This window comes from Vicugna pacos, chromosome 8 (assembly GCF_048564905.1).
Source record: "Vicugna pacos chromosome 8, VicPac4, whole genome shotgun sequence".
In the NCBI taxonomy this organism is placed as follows: Eukaryota; Metazoa; Chordata; class Mammalia; order Artiodactyla; family Camelidae; genus Vicugna; species Vicugna pacos.
This window is the reverse complement of record NC_132994.1, coordinates 21,992,591-22,001,260: the sequence shown is the minus strand read 5'-3', so window position 1 is coordinate 22,001,260 and position 8,670 is coordinate 21,992,591. Positions and strand designations below refer to the sequence as shown.

Here is an 8,670-nt window from a genome sequence, read left to right as displayed (position 1 = left end):
GACCAAACAAGCAAACAAATAAAAAAACGAAAGCCCTCTTGAAGCCAAGGCCTGGTAGTTACTCAGTATCACTTCTGCTGTTTTCTGTTAGCCAAAGCAAGAAACAAGACCAGCCCAGATTTGAAGACAGGGAAAATCATCTTCCTTCCTCCCTCCCTCCCTCTCTCTCTTTCTTTTTTTACATTTTTATGTAGTCAGTCCTTTTATTAAACCTCATTGGTACTATCCACCATTGACTTATGCTGTAGAAATCTACCTTTAAGATGTTTGATCAACATCTGCTTTAGTTTTCCCTTGTATCCTGGTGTTTCGTAAGTGAGAAAAATGTTCATGAAATAGGAAAGGGGAGAGACTATATTAGAACAGAAACATTTCTGATACTTAGCTTCAAAGCTCCATTTCTTGATGAGAAGAGCAGTAACAAATTTGTGGCTATATTTAATCCAACACATTCTACTACTTGAATGTTTCATAATAAGTGTTGTTTTAATAAGAATAATAACAAAAATAAAAAGCATTAGGGGTGGGGGGTATAGATCACTGGTAGAGCATGTGCATAGCATGCGTGAGGTCCTGGGTTCAATCCCCAGTACCTACCTTAAGGGGAAAAATATTAAATAAAATAAAATAAAATAAAATAAAATAAAAATTTATTTTAAAAAAGTGTCAGTACCTTAAAGTATTGGTTTGTCTAACTGCCATCTCTATCTTTGAGCTACATAAGAGCCTCTTTCTACTCATAACAAAATATGATTACTGCTTAGTTAGGAGTGATCCTGTAACTTATAAACAAAAAATGTTTCGGGTAAGTTTCAGTCTCTGCAAAGAGATCCATTCCAGATGTGGAATTCCAATATGCATGTGAAATGCACACATACTTTTATTTACTAGTGGGCACTAATAACTTGCCCAAACGGTAAACAGCCTCATATGAAATTGCATTATCTTTCATTTGTCTGTGTATCTGTGGGAAGCTTTAATAGAATTAAAAACCTTTCTAGCTTACAAACATTTATCACTCAGCATTTTAACGGCACAATGCTCTCCACTTTATGCAGTAATGTCCTACTAAAAGGAAATTTAAATAGAAAGGTTATGAATTATTTTCAATGGTTATTGTAATTATTCTTTAGTTTTCTATGTAAATGAACCCAGTGATTAATTGTCTTATGAAAGGTAAGCAAGCCCTCATTTTTTATTTTCAACTGTGGAGAAGGGTTATTGTCTCCTGCTATATTCCACTCAGAGGGCCTCTACTTTGCCTCCTTCCCTGCCTCAAGTTTGAGTTTCCTCAGTTATAGGAATCCCTAGCCAAGTAATATGAATTAATTTTGTCACAACAAGATTACACCTGTAGTATTTATATATATATATATTTAAATATATTTAAATATAAATATATTTATATATATTTTTTATGGAGGTAATGGGGTTTGAACTCAGGACCTCGGGCATGGTAAGCATGTGCTCTACCACTAAGCTATACCCTCCCCCATCTAGTACTCATCTTCTTTACTCTGTATTTGCCTTCGCCTCTTCCCTCTCACCAGCACTCCAAAGCCAGTTTCCTCTCCAGCCCTCAGCAAAGCAGAAACAAAAAGGGAGAAGCAAAAATTCAAAGGAACCACTCACTAGCCAATGAGCCAAATGACAAGTCTCAAACAAATGCATGCTTGAAGAGCCTAGTTGTTTTTGTTTCATTTGTTTTGTTTTGTTTGTCTCTGGAATCATATACAATCCACCCTGGAAAAGAGAAGAAACAGATGACCCAGGGGTGAGGCTATATAAGTGTAAGAGAGGACACAAGGGTGAGGAGTTCTCATAGCTGGAGCTGAAATTTTCTGTTTCCTAGCAGAAAACAGAACACTCAAATTAGGACAATGTTAAGAAGAGGTTGATAAAATAATTATGTTCAAAAGTGTGGTCTGCATGTGTAGAGAAAAGACAGGGATGGTGCAACACTCTGAGACTGTTACCATGCTAGGCACAAAAGGGTGGGCAAGGAGACTTTGTGACTCATAAGTCTGGGGGCTTGGCCAATTAGGGATGACCTAGCAAAGTAAGGAGCTGGGGGAGTAAAAACCTTGAGCTTACTCTGTTCCGTTGGCCAAATACAAATGAAAGCTAGAGAACAGAGACGTGTATTGATGTCGTCCGTTTAGGATCAGTCTCCTGAGCCAAGAACAGGGTAGAGAAGAGCAGAGACAGGTTACTAAAAGGCAAAGGAAAGACATATGGTCCAGAAAGGAAAGAGCAAAAAGAGGTAGGGTGGGAGTGGGAGAAAGAGAGGGAGGGCGGAAGAGGGGGAGGAGAGTGAATGAGTGAGGCTGTAGCTCATTGTTGTATGTTTAATTATGAGCCCTAACAATGGCTTTCACTATAAGAACTGTGAAAACTGATAATGATAATTACTATGTATCAACCTTGTACATGTTTACAGTCTACACCCCTTCCTAGGTTAGATTGTAAGCTACCTGATGGCAAAGGTCCTGCTGATCTTATTTACTTACGTATCCTCGTTAAATATTTGTTCAATCACACTGAATGATAAGTGCATTTTCCTGATTTTAAGCATTTTGAAAAATCAAGAAGAGCTTACATTAAGATTTTTAAAGCTATGTTGCTTGGTTCCTGTGATACCATGTTGCAACGAACAAGAATGTTCCATCTCTTCAGCTGTCAACATTGTGATTATTACTCTACCGCAACTTCTGCTGACAGTAGAGAATCTCTGCTCTGACAACTACAATATAAGTTGGTTTGCTAGAGAAGTTTACCAACAGCTTGAAACTTTCATGATGAAATGACTGGTCAAGTTAGTGTTGATGGCATTTGGCCGTGGCCATCCATCACTCATCCTGGGAAGCAGGACTATCTAATGGTTCCAGTTTTATTCAATCTATTTTATGCAGCCATGCCTGACTATGCAACAAGAGACCTCAGGGTTGATATTAGGATATATTTTGATCTCCTAAAAGGCTTTTACACTTCAGTAACTTGCAATCCTCTTCAAAAGTCCTTGAGGCAATCGTTCATGAACTACTGCTTCCCGATGACAACATACCCAACGTGACCTAAAATGGATTTCAGAAAACTTTATAGGCTTTGTGTTAGGAGTTGTCTGTAAGCTGAAAATGCCTAATAACATGCCAAGTTTCACTAACAAAATCCTGAAACACTTTAACAACGCTACATTTTTTGAAAAACATTGACGGTTTACTCCTTTGTCATGTTACTAATAATCACCTGATAGATAAGTAAATTCAGGGTAAAAAAAGTATTATTTTGATTAGCAGTATCATCAATAATTATCACTTTTCATAAAAAGGTAAAATCAACTTTGTCTTCCTAAGTGCCTAAATTAGGAACCATTTATTGACTATATACATGGGGTTTGATTGACTCTTAGAGTTGCCTCTCTGGTAGCTACATAACTTTTAGAAAGTGAAATTAAAATCAGAAGGTCCTCTAATCACACAATATTCAAGCTGGAAGAGATCTAAGTGTTTATTAACCAAAACCTCTCATTTTGCATATGAAAAGTAATTATACCATTAACCAACTTCAGAAACTGGACTATACTCCAAGTACCTTGACCACCTCAACGATAATTTCATTACTGTAGTATGAATGTCGTAGTAGTGAGTCTCCAAATGGTCCCACTGGGGGTCCCCAATGATCCCCATTGTCTGGTATTCATGTCCTTGTGAAATCTACCACACTGTATCAGGGTTGGTGCTTGTGACAAATAGATTACACAACTGAGCCAGGACATGAACGGTATTGTGGCTTCCTCTTCACTCTGATCTTGCTTCTCTTGGGAGCAGACAGCTGCCATGTCTGAGCAGCCCTATAAAGAGGCTCATGTGATAAGCAACTGAGGACTACAGCCAACAGCCAGCAAGGAACTGAGAAGCTTGCCATCACCCATGTGAGTGAAAGCAGATATTCCTGACCCAGTCAAACCTCAGGATGACTGCAGCACCAGCCAACATCTTTCTTGCAACCTTGTAAGAGACTCTGGCTGGAATCACTGAGCTCAGTCACTCTAAGATTCTTGGCCCTCAGAAAAGATGTGAGATATTACACTTTGGTGTTTTTAGCTGCTGACTTCTGGAATAGTTAAGGTTTATGCAGCAATATAGCTAGTACAATGTGACAGTAAAAAATTCCCTCAGTGTGTCAGGCAGCTGTGAAATGAGGAATCACGGTAGTTAATTAGGTCTGGGAAAACCATTCAGGCGGTGGTTGTAATCTGTGATCCACAAACCCCAGGGTCCATGGATAGACTTTAGAGATATGTGAACCCCCAAAATTACACATAGGATTATATATGGATATCTGTGCAAATGTGTGCTTTTTACTCCTTAAAAAAAAAAAAAAGGTCCTACACATTTTGTTTGATTTTCAAATGTATGTATGATTTCTGGCATACTCACTGGTCTATGGCCCTACTATAACATTATGTCCTGAGCTCACTGAGTGCAGTCAATCATCCTTTTAATTATAACTTTAGAAACTTTCCATAGTTCCTTACATAGTGGGTGCTCAAGAAATGGATGTTGGTTGAAAGACTGAGTAGGTTCATGTATTTGTGTGCACATATACTTGCTATGGTTGGCAAACTCACAGTCGCCATAAACTCTCAGCTGTTTTCCAACTAAGGTGCATCCCTTATGTCTTGTCATAATTATTAGATATATAGGGGTGTTTAATTCCTGACTTCAGAACAATCTGAAGCTAAGTGGCTCAAACTGAGATTGCTTCTTTGATCTTCTTAGCATGGTGCATTCAAAAGCTGGAGAGTGAACCAGCCATTAAGTATGCATAAAAGAAATTTTCTGGACAATTTTAAACCATTTTTTTTCCTGTGCTTCACACACAAAGAATTTGCTGTAACAAATGTGGACTTTCTCTTTATGTTTTTCTTTGACTTTCAGCAGTACAGGAAAACCATTAAGCCCCAAATTAAAAAAAAAAGTGGTAGAGTCATTTGCTAGTTTGACTGCTTATTGCTTCTGTCACAACTTTAGAGTTGAACCTACCACATTTACTAACATCCTGCCTGTCTTTCTTAAGTAGTTAATTACAATCTCATGCAATCTTTCTGGGAACCTATGTCCATTAACAAAATTGGATTTCTTTCAATTGTGGCTATGAGTTGATGGATCCCAGTTCACCTATGCTTTTACTAAGGGTAATGCTGCTCATGTCCATACAATGGACCCAAGTGTGTTTATTTTAAGCACTTTGTGGAATTATACCCGCTTCCATCTTCAAAGCAATGCCTGAAGTTCCTGCTGCAGTCCTGATGAGCCTGGACTCGTTCACTACTTAACCAGGGTGCTGGTATTTCGCAGGCCTCTAGAAACACATTCCTCTTTAATTCAACAAAAATTAGTTTCCATCTAAAAGTTACCTTTATGAAATTTCCCTTTGAAAAACGCTATTTTCTCAGTTCTATTATTTTCAACATATTTACTTACATCTGGGAATGTTTCCAAAAGGAGCTTTAAGAAATTATTGTATACTCACTGGGGGCAGGGGGAATACTTCTATTGGAAGTTCTGAATACTGCCACATGGAGAACAAATGAGGGCAATTAATCCTGGTAATTCTCAATGTGAAAAAACTTTATAACATGAAAAATATAGATTTAACAAATTGATTTTTCCATTTGAGATATATTTTCTCCCTTATCTTGAGGAAATACACGTAATTGTATTTTTTTTGTCAAGATGCTAGTTAATACAAGTACTTAGAAAAAAAAGAGGATGAAAGCAGATACATGTGTTTAAGCCATATAAATAATTTATAGCCTCACAATAATGCATTGTAATACAGGCCAGGCTCGGCATGGTAATTAAACTGCTCATTAAGTATCTGTTAGTGCACACCCACATGTCTCTAAGTCTTCTAGGCCATTCACAGTTCTGCTCGTTAGGCCCAGAGCGAATTACCCACTCTGAAATCCCTGTGGCTCCATTCATTCTTGAAGTTATGCATGCACATAGTCAAAAGATGTTTGTGTTGCCTGCTCTATGCTATATGCTCTATGCTGGGCTACTGTAGGAATACAGAGGTAAAGAAAGAGAAAATGATATGAACGTGAAGACTGACCTAAACTCAAACCTTGGTCCAGTTTCTATTGTGTATGAAACAGAAAAATGGTTCAAAATGTATCCAGGAAATTTCTTCTATGCATTTTGAATGGTTCTTTCACTCTCTGTTTAGCACTGCCATGAACTTTTCACTGCACTGTGATAGAATTAAGTAAAGTTCTCTAAGTAGCACGTTGAGAATTTGCATCCATATCCGCCACCTTTGTTCTTAATCACCGAGGCTCAGGGAAGTGAGATGGGCCCTCTGAGACTGTGATCGTCATGTGGTGCTTGTATCAGCCAAAAGTTCATCCCTCAGTTATTTGATAGACCACACTGGCTCCTTCTGTTCATAATATCCTAATTTAATTTGAGAACTATTTATGTCACCTTCATTTTTTAGAATTTTTATGCATTGTGTTAAAGTTTAGAAATATAAATTTGATAGAATGTAGATGGGGGAGATGGATGAAGTCCAAATGTTGCCTAGATGGTACAAATGGGTAAGCAGTGGTGATCACTGATTTTGATGGTTGCTTAGAATTTTATAATTTGAGCCACATGCTATATAGCTTGTTTTCTATCTAAGAATCTATTTTAGAGTAATTTTTACCAAGCTAAAATCAAGGTAATCAATGTCTTAAATCTGAAACTGTAATGAAAGAAATGGAAGTGGGAAGGTGAATAAACATAAGGCAAAAATCAAGAAGGGAAAGTCAGTCATTTTCTAGAGAACATTGCTACAACACGTTTGGAAAGATAAAAGGCTGCCTGATAAAACCATCAACTGAGAAAGCATGATTTAGATGCATAAGGCTAAATCTACATAAGAAATTTTTCAGATTTTTAAAAATAAGAAATATAAGCCAGATGCTTAAAAACTTTACTGATTACACACTTTAAGCTGAATTTTTATCATTTCAAGCTACTTTTACTACTTCTACACACACTCACCCTTGAGGAGACTGTACATCTGTATTGTTTTTACTTTTTATTGAACTGTATATTGCTTGTAGAAAATCCAAAATCTACAGCTCACTGAATTTCAGAAGCTAAAGGCAACTGTTTAATTAGCACTAACATCAAAGCATATTATCAGCATTCCCAGAAGCCCCCTTTATGTTCTTCTAGTCACTAACCCCAACCCAAGGGTAACCACTCTCCTGCCTTGTAACACTATAGATGGTTTTACCAATTTTTGAACTTTACATAAATGGAATCATATAGTCCAAAATCTTGGCTCAGGCTTCTGTTTGCTCACTGTGAGATTCATCCATATTTTAAAATGTATTTGTGGTTCATTCACTCTCATTGCTATATAGTATACTCTTCTGTGACTATGCCACCTGTGTAATTATCCATTTTACCGCTGATGGGTAACAATGAAGAGCATTTTGGAAGCTACCGGCGTGGGACTGTTGAGCACTATGCTGCTGTGAGTATTCTAGTGCTTGTTTTTGGGGGACTGTAGGGTAAAGCACATGCTCAGATTTAGTGAATACTGCCAAACAGTTTTTAAAAGTGGTTGTAAAGCTTGGGTTTTAAATACAAAGAAGTCAGCACTGCTTGGTAGAAGTCTAATGGCTGAATTTCAGAGTACAGATAAAATTGCGTGAGAGAATTAATGAAACATCAGCCTGTGAATGATTCTTCCTATTGTAGTCCCATCATATTTTCTCTCCAAAAACAAGTCTCTTAAGGAAGAATGTATAGACAACACTCATTATTTTCCTGACATCGACTTGGCACCAGCATCTCGGAAGGAGGTTCACTGAAACAGTGTAAGTATGTCTTACACTGATACAGTGTAAGAATGCCTCTATGTCAAAATCTGCCTGAGGTTGGAGTGACGAGGGGAAAAAGTGGACCTCCTTGTAACCTATACCAAGTGGGTAAATTTGCAGAAGTATTTTCTCAGCAAAGTTAGCTGTATGCATATCATACTGTCTTCAGAGTTGAAGTGGGGAAGTTGTGAGGTGGAATAGGTACACAGAAGACATTTTCAAAGGAAAAATAATGCATATCTGGGATTAAAAAATAGTTATATCCCACTATCATATTATAAATTTTGTTAAAATAATAATTTTTAAATGATGGCTCCCTCAGTAAGCTATGGGCTTTGAATTTATGGGGGAAGATTTTATATAATCCCACTTACACACTCTGTTGTGTTACGCTAGGAAATAATATCATGTTTATTTACTTATTTCTTACAGACCTGATCTCTTGAAGCCGTATTAGGATGGATGAAAGACGCGATCATGTATTTTATGAGTGTGGCCGTCATTTGGTCACCTGGGCTTAAGGTGGGCACTAGAGGGCTTTCGTCAAAGCTGAACCCAGCATCTTAGTTCTGGAATGTATCACAGGTTTCCTTCTTCAGCCAATGTACTAAATAAAGTTGTTGAGAACCTGACAATATGCAGAAATAGATCAAATTTCATAAGCACCCATAGTTAACTCCAAAAGAATGATAACAATTAAAAGTAACTTAAAACACATGTTTGCCTGCATGCATACATGAATGACCTTCAAAAAGTGACTATTCAAACTTGGGAAAGCTACCATG

The 8,670-nt window shown here is 37.4% G+C and overlaps 1 long non-coding RNA gene across 1 annotated transcript; it reads left to right on the top strand.

The window, feature by feature from the left end:
* The first annotated feature begins 2,089 nt into the window (after positions 1-2,089).
* On the top strand, positions 2,090-8,460 carry LOC140697668 (uncharacterized). Its single transcript, XR_012074854.1, has 5 exons — positions 2,090-2,263; positions 3,828-3,931; positions 7,424-7,536; positions 7,764-7,882; positions 8,318-8,460. It is a non-coding gene; the product is annotated as an uncharacterized lncRNA (long non-coding RNA).
* Positions 8,461-8,670: the final 210 nt, after the last annotated feature.